The sequence below is a fragment of the Sinocyclocheilus grahami genome, unplaced genomic scaffold, assembly GCF_001515645.1.
Source record: "Sinocyclocheilus grahami isolate Dianchi unplaced genomic scaffold, SAMN03320097.WGS_v1.1 scaffold199.1, whole genome shotgun sequence".
Taxonomy (NCBI): Eukaryota; Metazoa; Chordata; class Actinopteri; order Cypriniformes; family Cyprinidae; genus Sinocyclocheilus; species Sinocyclocheilus grahami.
Genome location: NW_015505378.1, coordinates 1,182,010 through 1,197,554, shown reverse-complemented (window position 1 = coordinate 1,197,554; position 15,545 = coordinate 1,182,010). Strand labels below are relative to the sequence as shown.

Here is a 15,545-nt window from a genome sequence, read left to right as displayed (position 1 = left end):
TCACATCCTACAACCTCATCATCTGCAGAGAAAAATCGCTATTTAATCACCAAAATGATGGATTTTAAGGCATCATATTGATTGGATTGTGATTGTTTCGCTGAAACTTGGTCTTCATCACATCTATTTTTTGTTCTTATTTTGTGTTTTACTTCTTTATGTATTTATTCATGTTCAATGTCAATTGTCATTCATTAATGTATTCAGCTAATAACTGTTGTTAAGAGCACTGATAATTTTGCATGTCAATAAAAACATAATTCACACAACATGCTGCTGTTGTTATTGTTGTTGTTTTAATGTAAAACCCTAACTGAGGCTACACTCTAAGATGCCTCATTACTGATTTTCTGGAGCTCAGCCATCCAACTACACAGACTGTCAACACACTCTCAACAGGTAAATTATTTCTTTCTTAAAATATCTATAAATTATAATTTCAAATGCTAATTGGTTTCCTATGTCTTTTCTCTTTTTAGTTTAAGAGAACATGCAAGTGTGACCAGCTCTATTCAGTTAAGGATACTCTCCTCTTCTTCACAAAGTAAGTAACAAAGATATTGGATTTTTGGTCCATTTTGTTAGATATGTTTTATTACTAGGGTTTATGCATAAACATAGCCAGCTATCCCTTGACTTTATATTACATTTTTCTTTTAACATTGTGAAATGCTCACATATACTTTTGGCCTTCATAAACGATTGTTTTCACATAAACAAATGAAAGGAGACAAACAATATATCTAAACTCAATTGTGCATTTCAGATGCTGTCACATCCTACAACCTCATCATCTGCAGAGAGAAACTGCCATTCAGTCACACCAAACAACGAAATACAAATACACACCAATATGCAGCTAACTTTACTTCTCGAAGTTTAGCTAATGTGAAACCTGATATAACTAAACTTTTGTGATTTGTAGTGATAGCAACTCCAGTCTGCCTCCAGGACGAATGTGTGGGGAATTCATGTTATCCTAACCTCGGTGACCTCATGGTGGGCCGCGCCGCCCAGCTCACGGCTTCTTCAACCTGTGGACTCTACAGACCACAAAACTATTGCATCCTGGGATACCTAGAGGTCAGTTGTCGAAAGTGCAACACTTTAAGAGGTTCAAATGTATGTGGTTTAAATTATGTATGTATTCAGAGTATTAAACCAGAAATGAAAATAGATTCGAAGAGTTGCTCCCGGAACATTGCATGTTGGGTTTGCAGGGAAAGACTTCTCTGGATTTTGCTACTACACATCACTTTGAAACTCGGAAAAATATTTGGAAAAAATATCACAAATTCAAGGTTGTAAATTCCTAAGTCCTTGAAACCTCAAGCATATACATTTCCCTCAGGACTCCGAGTACAGTTTTCTCAGAAATACTTGCATTACATCTTCCCAAGCCAAACTACCCAGAATTCAGTTCCATCCCAACGTGGTCTCTTTTCAGCGCCCACACTGAGATTAAAAAGAGACGGCATGCTTTTTTTCTCTTTTTTCAGTGTGGATTGACAGCACTCTGGCCGACCCTTTGGGTAATACGTACTACAGACAAGTTCTGATGTGCCTTCCTGAGCTGTCGCATAGGTCATTACCTCTTCTCTGCCACAAGACTAATTTATACCCGTTTCCATATTCCCCTTTCCTCCCACCTCATACCCCAGGCCCTGTCTATACAGGTGATAAAGCTGGTATGTGGGTGTGTCGTTCAGCACTCATTTTGTATATTTACACTACTTTACTTGGCCTGAAGAGCCCACCACAATGATGCTTACAATAACAGCTGGTATAAATAAAAGGAAGCTGCAAAAACACTGAATGCATTTCAGTTGGTTTCTAAGGTGTTAAAATTAGATTATTGATGTGATATACGCCCGCAACAAAGACGTACCCCCGCATATCCCCCCTCATTGTCCCTACAATATTCTGCTTTACTTTAGGAAATCCTTGTGAATTTTTGCCAGGAGACACTAATTACATAGAATAATACATTACTGCAGGAGCTTCTGCGACTCACTCACTGTATGAAGTTTTTAAAAGAATAATTCACTCAGGAAATTATGTCTTTATTTGTTCATTTTCTCATGTTGTTTTAAACCCATAGAAGTTGCTTTCTTCCATGGAACACAAAAGGTGATTTTTTTGAAGAACATCCTGGTGGGTCTTTTCAATATAATAAAAGTGAATGAAGACTGCGGCTGTCAAGCTCCAAAGTAAACCCAATAAAAGTAGTCTATAAGTCTGCACTATATTCCAAGTCTTCTGAAACCATTCACTGGTTTTGTGTGAAGAACAGACTGAAATATAAATCCTTATTCAATTAAAATCTTGCCATCCATGCCTACTCTCCTTGGCGAGTTCATATCGTGTTCAATCTGTGAACGAATCATTGTTTTCAGGCAGAGCTTTTCAATGAATCAGTTGATCCTGATCAAAAACTGATCTGGGGTTAATTTCCCAAAAACATTGTTAACCAACTATGGTTGCAATTTCCATCACTACCAACATTTGGTATTTCACAAAACCATAGTTCCAACAAACATTTGGAACTATTTTAGTTTGTCAAGGAAATGAAAGCACCTCGCGATTGAATCAAACATCTTGAAATCAAAAGAACAGAGAACAAAACCTATCAAAGTAGTCCTCAGATGATCTGACATTAATTTGATCTCAAAATGCTTATTAGCAAAAGTTATTACGCCATCACCTGCCTTGCGTCATTAACGACCTGTTATATTGTTGAACCAACATGGATCGAAAGAAAGATGTGCAACAAAGTTACTATGGTTTCTGGAAACAGTCAAGATCAGCGAGTTGATTTCTCCAATGATGCATTCCAGTGTGGTAGTTAAGTAGCGAGTTATGTTGCTGTATGGGAAATGCACCCTTGAATGATTAATTCGTGAATCAGACTGATTTGGTTCTCCAGTTCATCTCATTGACCAGCCATAACTGTTAATGGAGCAGAAAACCAAATTTCATTTTGTTCATCACACTAAAGTTATTACATATTGCCATTTAAAATACATTATTCCCCTTTATCTACAAACTCAGAATGAGCGCAAGTGCTTCATCTGTGACTCCAGGAGCCCCTACAATCTCCACCACAATACCAACAGCCACCGCGTAGAGAACATCATCACCACCTTTCAATCTAAATGCAAGATGAGCTGGTGGCAGTCCGAGAATGGTGTGTTCCCCAAACTAACCTCTTTGCATGAACTTATTTTATTGTAAAATTCGGCTGGCCAATTTAGACTTAATTTTGATTCATTTCAAAATACCAGGTGCGCATGAAGTCAGCATTCAGTTGAATCTGGAATCAATGTTTCAGTTTAGTCATCTGATATTGACGTTCAAGGTACATTCAACGCTTTCCATATGTCTTATTTAAATACTTTAATTTATTGATATTTTATTTGACAACAAATGGTCTTAAACAGAGTTTCCGGCCTGCTGCCATGTTGGTCGAGAAGTCAAAAGACTTTAGGAGAACCTGGAAGGTTTTCCGTTACTTTGCGGAGGACTGTGCCAACTCATTCCCCAATGTCTTTGACGGACCAGCAGACAATATTGATGACCTTATCTGTGATATTTGCTACTCTGGGGCAGAGCCATCCACCGATGGAGAGATATAGTCAGAGCAATCCAGAATTATTCCAACCTCTTCAATTACTTGTTAACATACATTTCAGGTTCATTCTTACTGTGCTTTTCATCCAGGTGGTGTTAAAAGCCTTGGATCCCAGTTTTGACATCCATGATCCATACGACCCTACTGTACAAGGTTCATGTCTCGTTTGAAGATGTTTTGTTTGTTTTAGAAAAAATGCTAATAAAAATGTAAAGCCAGGATGGTGCCTTAAGGCATATTCAACAAGCGAAAGGCCTCGATTTATAAATGATGAGCTCATAGTGGGCTAGACACTGTAAAAAAATTCACTGTTAAGAAAATTTACACTATTCAAGCTTGTCATAACTTAGTCCACTGGTTCTCATCAGCTTTCAGGACCCAGATCATAACTAATGCACCACTGATATTTAAATTTGGGCTGATATCGATAAGCCAATAATTACCCGTGTTATGACCAATACCGATAAATTAAAATATCTAATATCGGCCGATAACAGATATGCTACCCATATCCTTAAACAACACAGTCAATATTTCTTATGGTCCTCAGAGCTGATCACCCTGACGAACCTGCGAGTAAACTTTACCCATTTGATCACCCTGGGCGACACGTTGCTCACACGATGGAGAAGGAACCCACAGGATAAGTACTATCATGCCCTCTATGAGATGGTGGTTCGGGGGAGCTGCTTCTGCAATGGCCATGCCAGTCAGTGCATTCCCGTGGACGGCACACGTGGAGATACTTTCAGTGAGCCTGGCATGGTGAACATACTCCTGCAGGAAAGTCTTCTCCTGAAAGAAAGTCATACTCCTGAAAGAAAATCACGTATGGGACCCCTTAATAATATCTGAACTGTTTCTCTTAGACAGCATTGAGATTAATGGAGACATTACATTTCTCCTGAGCCCAGATAGTTTCATATGTATCTTCTTTACACTTTCAGAAGAGATCTTAATGTCTCATACTGTGCTCATATTACCAAAGTCATGAAAAGTCTCCAGTAAGTTTGAAACAGTTCATTTCGCGTCCAAATTCTGCCACATTTTTTGTTCTTTACACTTTTTCTGAAAAATATGTATAAATATATATTTTTTTCTTTATAGGGCAGTTCACAATAATTACTACCTGTCATGCTTCAGTGTAGTAGAAAAGGATTTGCTCTGCTTTTATAGGAGCCTGTTTTTATTCTTAAATTAGTAGCTTAGTTTAAAGAAATTATCCATGCTTTATAATGATTGTTTTGTATGGTCTTTTGATATCACTTCTCTCTGTCTTTGCTCAAGGTGCATGGTAGATGTGTTTGCCAACACAACACTGCAGGGTACAACTGTGAGCATTGTCAAGACTTCTACCATGATGCCCCCTGGAGGCCAGGTGGAAAAACAGATTCAGATGTTTGCAGAAGTAAGCGGCACAGCGATTCAAATGGCTGGAGGCACTCATTAAAACACTGGGAGTAGCAATGAAAAGCCATATGTATCTCTTCATTTAACGTTTCAGGATGTAACTGTCATGGTCATTCGGAGAAGTGCCACTTTGACTTAGTGGTGGTGTGTGTGATGACTGCAGGAACAACTGTGCTGGACCCCAGTGTGAGCTGTGTGGGCCGTATTACTACCAGGACCCTCAACGCTCTGTGGACGACCCCAACGCCTGTATCTGTGAGTGATCTAATGAACAATAAAATCCTCTAGACATACTAAGGAATTATTCTGCTGTATGTTTTTCATTGTTGTCCTCTAAAATAATCTTTCCATTCAAGTAGAAATGCTACTTAGATGTTTCCCATTTTGTGCTATTCCACATCCAGCTTGTGAATGTGATCCCGATGGCTCAGTGGACCATGGTCTGTGTGATCCAGTGACTGGCCAGTGTGTGTGTAAACAAAATGTTGAAGGAGAGCGCTGTGACCGCTGCAAGTTTGGGTTCTACGGGTTCAGCCAGGATGACCCTAGTGGCTGTCAGTGTAAGTGTTCTTTCACCCACAGAATGGGACTTTGCAAAATTCTTTGTGTTGACCTACATGCAAAAGGTATGCATCGACTTAAGACTTTTTATCAGATCCTTCTTCATTCATTTATACATGTCCAGTGTGTAGGTGTAATTTCATGGGAACTATACGCACTGGAAACCCATGTGATCAGACAACGGGATCATGCATCTGCGAACCATTTTTTATTTTGCCCACAGTGTGACCAGTCTCTGGTGAGCTCAACCTCTCCAGTTCGTGTGCGTTTTGATTGTTTGTTTTTCAATTTGAAATGAAATAAGCAAAAACGAGAAAACGGCACCTTTGTTTGTTTTTTAGTTTGTTAAAAAAAAAAACAACAAAACAAGATTTTGGCTTGATTTTTTAAATATTTTTTGGGGGGTACAAAAATGGGTTGTCAATTGGTCAACCAAATCTGAACATGTGACATCATCTGTTGTTCCTCAGTTCTGTTTAACAAAATAATAGTCCTCTGTTGCTATAACAGTACTGAATCTTAAACTGTACAGGGCAGGTTCTAAATTGGGCTTTCTTCTGTGCATCCTAACTCATTTCAGAAATTTTTATCTGCACCCAGACTGTTTTATTTAGCTGTGCGGAGTTAAATCTGTGTGGTGAAGCTGCAGAGCAGATGACAAGCACAGATCAATGTTCAGTCAAGTGTAAATACGCAGCAGTCATAACTTTTCTTTTAGACAATATGCTCAGTTTTGGGTAATGGATGGTCATTGCAAAAACTGTAATGCAAATTGGCTGAGGGTACCGAGGATGGTGAATTTAATTTTTACTGTTAATAAATAACTAACTCTTAAGACTTGAGCTGGTAGTCGATGTTACACCATGTTCGATTGCACCGTGTGACGAGAGGGGCGGGGCCGAGAGCCGTGGGAACGGAGCGAGGCCGGTGGAGTAATTGCGAATGCGCGACACCTGCGCCACTCACCGGTCTCGAGTCTCACGGAGGAGCTCCGGAAGGATACAAAGGAGGAGTGACGACAGGGAAAGACGAGAGAGGACCAGGCCTGGATTTTATTTTGTGTTTTGGTTTCGTTTGTGCGTGGCAGTCGTCCGCGAGGGGCTGTCGCGCTATTTTGTGTTTATTTTATTATTAAAGTCTTGTTGGAGTGTTCGCCGGTTCCCGCCTCCTTCTTCCCGACCTACAAACTACGTTACACACCGATTGCAGCAAACTGTAAAAGCAGGCGCTGTTTTCTCGTTTCTGCTCATTTCATTTCAAATGGAAAAACAAACTATCAAAACGTACACGGACCCTCTCCAATAGACAACAGGATATAAACTTAAACAGTAATTTATGCTTGGAAATGTTAATATTCTACTTTGTTGTCCAATTTTTCCTGGAAGATAATTTAATCCTTATTTTTTCAGAATAATTCCTCTTTGCCACTCTGATCTCCTTTTCCAGTGTGTATTTAGCCTGTTTATACAAGACATAAAATACTCACATGCACTTTTAAGGCAGCTTTAATCGCCTTCACTTCACTGTTGTTCTACTGAAGCTCCCACATCACCTGTACCTTTTCTGCACTCGTTTGACTAGCACCTGGTGCTGAGGCGAAGTTGGAGTGCACGTCTGAAAATCTCCCGTTTGATGTGGTCGTAAAGACGTTCTGCATCTAAATAAACGCAATTCTTGTCAAGAAAAAAAGAGACAGAAGCAGCAGTTGTGAATGGGGTGGCCTACCCTACCCTGTGTTAATTGTGTTAAATATTTTTAACGCATTAAACTGAAAAAAATTAATTGCATGCGTTAATTTTGACAGCACTAATATAATATATATATATATATATATATATATATATATATATATATATATATATATATATATATATATATATATATATATATATATAATAAGGAAACATAAATAAGGAAATTATATTATAGAAGAAAAAATACTTTTTTAGGAAATGGCAAATATTCATAAACTGATAATTCATAGTATTTGTTTAAAAAAGTGCCAATTAACAAATCTAATTGGTCAAATTAACAAATCTAATTGGTTATATGCAGAATTAATAGTACCCCTATATATATACACATAACTCTTGTCTAGTTATGTCCAATACAATTGAGATGAATGATTATAGTAGTCTTGTACAGTGACCACTTTTATCTTACGTCTTTCTACTCACACCTCAGGAACTAAACTGAGACCATTGACCCAAACATAATCATTATTGATCCAACCGTACTGCTCAACACTGACATCAACAATATCCGCCTTGATTTCAACAGACTGTTGAAGAATCTCAGGGAGAAGACCAAAGAGATTCCAGTCACAGATGTGACTGCTATTAATGGTTTGTAAATGAAAAGAGTTAAATCTCAATGATTACCAACACAAAAAGCTGTTGTAGCAGAATCATACTGTCATTTGTGAATAATATTATTATAACACTTCACTTGGCGTTTAAAGGCATTATGAGCTACTTATGCAACTATTGTGTGTGTCATTTCTAGATATTTTGAATAAGATCAAAAAGCTCTTTGACGAATTCACTGGCATTGAGAAGAAAGTGGAAGCAGCTAAAAAGGTCCAAGAAGCCTCCAGGAAGATGGGAGAGAATGTTACATTGGAACTTGCAAAGTGTCGCATAGGAGAAATGGATAAGCTATAGAGGAAAGTGAAAGCTCTGAGTGTTGCCAACCTCAACGAGAAGGTGAATGAAGAGTAAAACCAGGTGATGCAGAATGTGAGAGGGCAAAATGTGGTGAAGCTTTGTGTGGGATATGCGGGGGGGCTGGCCTGTACGGGGAGTTTACCCATCAGCCTCAATGTCTCCAAAATTGGCAGAGATGACCGAGAAGAACATTACAGATCTGCGCAGTAAACTCAAGGAAGCTGATGCTAAGGCACGTCAAAAACATACAAGTACCTTCCTACTTTATCATATTAATGCATATACTTTATAGTAAATATTGCTTTGTGTTTCAAAGTGTCTATATTGGAGTCTCCAGAGGAACTTTACTGTAGGTTGTTTCCTTTGAAAAAGAAGCCACAACAACTTTCGTATCATTGTATCTTTTACATGTAAAAGTTAAGCCTTGTTCTGTTTTCTTTTCTTTTTACAGCTCATGAGCACCTCAAAAATGACTAATTACATCAAAGATCAAGATGAGGATCTGATGAATAAAATTAATCAGAATAAAAACAAATATGAGGAAGATAAGATTGACACCAAGAACCTCATAGCTCAAGAACTACCTGAGAGGTACTGCATGTATCTGTTGCTAGCTTCTGGTAAAGTTTGCCTGGTCTTTGATCATATCCAGTCAGGAAAGAAACTGGATAGTTATTTCGTCTACTCACCTCAGGTCACAGCCAAATCAGTAGTAGTGTTTTCATTTTGTGAAGCACAAAATCAAAGGTCCAAGCTTCTCTTTTTCATACAACAAAAGAACATGACAAATGTACCATAAAAGTAGTTCTCGAGCATGTGAATTGAGGAACAGATTGAAATTTAAGTTGTTATTTGCTGTAATCCTGCCGTCAGCTATAGCTCTCAAGTCTTATTCACACTTGCGCTAACCTTGTGTTTCACAAAACATCTTTTCCTGTAAAAAACATCACACTGTGAAAAAAGCTGGCCAAACGATAAGATTTGCGGTTTTGTACACATGCCCAAAGCCCCTGCTGTTACATACATCTACAGCTTGGTGGTGCTCACAAACAGACTATTTTGCAACAGTGAATAACAGAAGAAAAATCTAGAACCTTGTCTCTGTTCTCTTGTATTTGGTGTTGTTTGAAGAAAACTGTAGCAAAAACAAAAATCTGAACGGCTGTTTGAAAATATGTTGTTTGACTTCCTGTCTTCTCCATGAAAAGTGGGTGTCAGAAACAGAAAGTTGTGCACAGCTGCCCTTTGTGTAGCGCTTGCTGTATGTCTGCTTTTCCATAAGCAATTTACCGAAACTACTGTCAGACATTTTGCTATTGTGTTGAAAAGAAAATCATATAGACTTGGTGTGACGTGAGTGATGAGTCTGAAGAATTAATTTTTTATTTAGGATGAAACTACTACTTATTTTTACATTTAGAGTCAAATAAAATGCACATGTTAAAATGTAAATTTAATTGAGTATTGTACCTCCACATATGAGCTGGTGAAGCCAGAGGACATTGAGAAACTGGCCAATGCTGTGTTGTCCATTCAGCTGCCCAAATCCCCTGATGAGATCAAGGACATGATAGAGGACATCAAGAGAAACCTGGCAAACATCACAGACTTCAACGATGATCTAAAGCACTTGGAAAAACAAGCCAAAATTGCTGAAAACATTTAAGGAGAGGGCCAAAGAAATCTTGTGAGGCTGCAGTAATGAAGTCTATGTGTCAAAGCTGTAGTTTTTACCATTTCATTGTGCTTTATAAAGCTAAACCTGTGGACACCAGCGTCACTAATCCTGTTTGATTGTTGTATAACCAGGAACAGAACTGAGGCTATCAATGTGAGGGAGATAGAGAAAGCACTGAATGATACAGCAAAGATCAATGACAAGATTTTCAGTGATGTGGAAAAAGCTAAAGAAAACAATGATATAATCAAGGGCAAAGTTAATGAGGTAAAAAGTTTAAATATAACAAAAAATTCTGAAGTGAAATTAGGAAATGCTTGTGATCTGCAAGCACATCAAACATGATGGAAAGACACAAAAGACACAATGTTGGGAATTTGTTTTATGTGTCACCAAAGTGCATCCCTGTCCTGCTCAAATACAACAGATAAGAGATATGATTCTCCAAAAACAAAAACTTTATTCATACAAACTTATTTCAGCCAACACACTCTATTAATACAAAGTAAGTGCAAAATACTGCATCCCAGCACACATGACACAATGATGCACTGTGCCTCTCTCTCAGTATCTGGTTGAAATGACTGTGCATGAATTGTGGTATAACTTTTGTGTCCGTGGTTAAAACGAGATGTTCATTTTTTTTCTCTGGCATCTTGATTGATGCTTATAATGAAATTGTGGTGTGCGTCATGGCAGGTGTGGCGTACTGGTGTGTTCACTGCGCAGACTCATTGGCATGATTGAGAGCAAACGTGAGAGGTTACGGGCCTACGGCAGGGTGTGGCCAAGTAAAAAATGAAAAATCTCCAAAAAATCGCTAGTTTTATTTAAATATAGCTAAAATAGCTCCTTGTCGCAAAAAATTTAAAAAAGTCACAGCTACAATGAGAAAGTAGCTAAATTTGGCGACAAAATCCCCAAATTGGCAACACTGGAGGTAATGGTTTATTTTGCTAAACAATACATGCATGCGGAAAGGAATTTAGCAGTGAGTAATTATATAATTTTTTGCTCAACTTCATGTCATTCCAGACCTAAGGTGTAACTTTCAGACATGTCGTCTTACACCATTTAATTTTTTGTGTGAACTATCCTTTTGAAATGAATACGGATTTCTTTACTTTTTGATTTGTTGTTTACCTTTCAGTACATTTATTTTGAGAGATAATTGCTACTCTTTCTTGTCCCAATAAACTGCTTTATAACTATATTTTATCATCACTTTCAAACAGACTGAACCTAAACTAAAAAATATTGAGGATAATTTGGATTTGACTCGTGCCAGAAAGTTACTGGATGAAATCAAGGCCTTTAAGGATAAGACGGAGATGAACAGAGCTCAGGGGAAAGAGGCCAAAGATGCTGCCAATGCAGCACTCGACAGTGCCAAAGACGTAGAAAAGGTAAGTCTCACAAGCACAAGAGCAAATTTTGTATTTAAATAAGCAGTGTGTTGGATGTGCAAACATGGTTACTGTTTAAAAGTGTACTAATAGTAACTGAAAAGATGGTGCAGAGCTGCCTTTAGTTAGCATGTTTAACCTGTTCTAAGTGAATTGCTTTTCTGCATTGGTAGGATCTTGAGGAACTGAAAGAGCAGTTTGAAAAACTAAAACTGAATAGCACACACCAGAATGTTAATGAAGAGGCTAACGAACGTCTGAAGAACATCACAATGGAGGCAGAAACACTGGCTAAAAATCTGGAAAATAAATGGATGGAAATTGAAGGTACAGTATCATAAGAAGCAGTGTGCATCTGGATTAACAGTATTATGGATTTCTATAGGTATTATGGATATCTATTTCTATATTCAAATTCGTCTTTATTCTTGTTGTTTCAGACTTGGAGGAAAGGATTCTGGTTGCAGCTGAAAGAAAAGAGGAAAGGATGAAAGATTTGGAGGCACTCCAGAAGGAGGCAGATGACTTGAGGAACTTTATTGTTGACAAAGTGGATAAATACAATCTGTGCTCCACTTAAGCCTGCAAGGGCTTCTCTTCCTCAAAATTAGAGGAAGCAGTTTTAGTGTTTGTGATGGAAGGATGCCGAAGGCAACGCAGGACAAAACTGCCTGGGACTAGGATTATAGGATAAGTGCAGTTCTTTTATCCTGATCCTTTATGGGCTTGCTGACTTTTTGTTTACATATAGTGCTACGAACTAGTTCTCATCAAGCCCCAGAAATACTTATTGACCGTAATCTGGTTCTGTTCAGTTTTTTTTAAAAATCTGTTTTTCTTAATAATTTTATTTATAGTATATTTTTTAGCAAATTATAAATCAATCTGATACTGCAAAACCCTGACTGTCCACAAGAGGTCGCAAGAGTAAAATGTAAAACCATGCAACATTGTTTCCTGCACTTGAATTTAGAGTGACACGGCAAAACAAATACAATTTTACTCTAGTTATTTGCTGGATGAATTGAATAAGATGAGATAAAAAGAATGTGTGCTGCAAAACAATGACAACAAAACATATTTTTGTTGAGTTGTTCTCAATGATTCTTGTGAGCCAGATTTTCAAATGAATCATTCAAAAACATACTTGTTGTTGACACACATTATGTTGAGTTAATTTCATCTTCATTGGGTCAAGATAAAGGGAAAAATTAATGAAACAGATAAAAATGAAGTTTAAAATGTTTTTTAAAAAGTGCAGTAAGTTAAAGGGGTCATATGATGCGATTTCAATTTTTTCTTTCTCTTTGGAGTGTTACCGCCCAAATGTTCACACAAAGAAAGAAGGCGTAACTTTTATTCTCGCTGTAGTATTAGGGCCTTTCGCACCACTTTAGTTCCAGAACTAAATGTACAGTACTAAAGTACTGGGACGATTTTGCGCGAACTATTTCCCAGTACCATTTAAAGGGTTGCATTCGCACCGACAGTGTGTACTAAGAAGTGACGTACGCCGGTCGACAGCGTCGTCATTTGTGCGCGGCGTTCAACAACAGAAACAAAGAAGAACAACATTAACAACAGGAGGATGGAGGACGCTGTGATCGGAGCTGTGTTTTTGTTGTGTCTTGCGGGTTTCACAATAATGGACATGGAAAGTCAACGTATATGTAAAGCGATTGAAAGAACGGAAAGGAGGACTAAGAATCTCCAACGACAACTGGCAGTGCTACATTTGCTACAAGTGCCTGCACTTCAGCGTCCATCCATCTATCGCTGTTCTCCATACTTGCGATGTAAGTTGACACAATGTTTACAGTATGTTTATACGGCGTTTTAAATCATGGCAGGTGAGGGCGTTTTCGTACGCGTTTGGCCAATCAATGTCTACTTACGTTATGATTAGTACCAATTGTGCTGGTTAGACCCTGCTCCGGAGTAGGACCTAATTTGGTTCTCGAAAAAGGTAGTCTGGTACTAAAATCGCACCCAGTTCTGGCGGTGCGAAAACGCCAAGAAGTGGGTAGTTCCACAATTAGTTCTGGTACTATGAAAAGGTTCCCGCGGTGCGAAAGGCCCTATTGTTGTTGCCGCTGCCGCCATGTCGTGAAGGCCCTGTGTGTTTCGTTGTGAAAGCGAAACTACTTTGTTTGGCCTTTCAAAAGAGGACGATATCTTCTTCGTCATGCCTGGAGATGATCCGTGCTGGTCGCTGAGGAAATACATCAACTTCGCGCTGTCGATCGCCGGATCGGCTTTCACCGTGGACGAAGCGGAGTGCAGCCCGGGGTCGATTATTAGATTAATCGATAAATTAGTCAATAGATTAATCGAAATAAAAATAGTCATTAGTGGCAGCCCTACTAACGATTCAAACGTGAGTTTTGAGCAGTGTAGAGTAGCACTTGTTTGTCATTTCTCTGATCACAAATGCAGACATGGTTTTATGTTTACGTGGCGCGATGCAACGCAACGCGTAAAAAGACAGTATAAATCATTATAATCCGTAATTATGTCCCCACTGGATGCAACAAATGCCTCGTTTATAATGGGTTTTAATGTTTTTGTCTCGTCACTCCGTCCGGACAGGGCATCAAAATATGGTAAGGGGCGTAACATTTCCGTCACACGCTTGAGGTATTCGGCCAATCACAACGCACTGGACAGCTGGCCAATCACAGCACACCTCGCTTTTCAGACCGATGAGCTTTGTAAAAATCGATGCATTTCAGAAAGGCGGGGCATAGAGGAGAAACAATAATGTACATTATGTGGAAAATAATGTGTTTTGTGAACCTTAAACCGCATAAACACATTTCATTACACCAAATACACCAAATAATGTTCTTTTTAGCAGTATCATATGACCCCTTTAACTAATAGATCTATTTCTACCTGATTGTTAAATATAACTTATTGGAGTAACCTAATGTAGTCAGATTGATTCAGCCATATTAAGTAGTATTTTTGACTTTGAGATAATCTAGGTGCTACAACTTGACTGAACTTTTTTTTTTAGGTCTGCTGAATGATTAAACTGTCTTTCAGGTTGCAGAGAGATCTGCAGATATTAGTTGTGTCACCTCACCTAATCTCTTCCTGAAGTTTACAAAGAGAAAGCAAAGAAAAACGCTATGTGAACCGGTTAAGGTGACGGGATGTAGGATGAATGACCTTAAAATGGAATCAAGTTAGGTTTCACTTTTTACACTGTGTGCTTTGGAGGACTTGCCTAACTTAATAATATCCAACCACTTTTTATTGTCTTAATATACAGATAATCCAAATTTCTGGTTTAATTCCTAACATCTAAACTAACTGGTCATTATTACACTAATTTATCTCAGCCAAGACAACCACCAAATCCACATTAGTTCCACATGAACCTCCTGCTCTTTGACTCACCTTTAAACTGTCTAATTACTGAGGAATCCTCCCTTATTTAAGGCCATTTCACTGATCACAGGTCAGTTCATATAAGAATATCTGTTAACTTAATTGTTAGGACATTGTAATTGTGCGCGAGAAACTAATTTACTATATAAAACGTTAATTATACATTTAATAAAAACATGTTCAGTTGCAACGCAACCACAGGATTTTGTCTTTCTCTTAACATTAACAACAAGTAGCCTACCTCGAAGTAGCCTACATGGTTTTCTAGAAAATGTACCACTGTTGTACCATTATTAGTACCATGGTGAATAAATGTAGCAGTCCATGGTAGCTGTTGATATAATTATCATTATTAAACATGGTAGGCTATAACCACAATTAAGGTAAATTTAAAAGAACTTAATCTGGCATTTCGTCGTTCGCAATATACAAATTGCAAGTCTTAATTGGGGCTAATGTGGCTATATTACTAATTCGGAGCGACAGATTTAAATCTTTTCCTTCATTTTTAAAGCACAACCCCGAATAACTTAATCCCTCTCTATTTGATGAGGGTTAACTATCTTTGCTGAGTCTGAGGTACCGTTTCAAATCCCATCAAATGGCGCGTTTTTATCACTCTATGCAAATATCTGCTATCAATGTTATTCATTTGACATGTACAGTCGACTCGAGTGTACTTAAACTTATACTCCAGCGCTCTTTTAATTACTTTTATCCGTTTTTGACTGACCGTTGCTTACCTCAAGACCACCGCCGTGTAGTGGATTGGGGAGGGAGCGCGCCGGCCGAGTCGA

The 15,545-nt window shown here is 38.3% G+C and overlaps 1 pseudogene; it reads left to right on the top strand.

Moving 5' to 3' along the window:
• LOC107595263 (laminin subunit beta-4-like) overlaps positions 1-11,964 on the top strand; it is a 14,519-nt pseudogene extending 2,555 nt beyond the window's left edge.
• Positions 11,965-15,545: the final 3,581 nt, after the last annotated feature.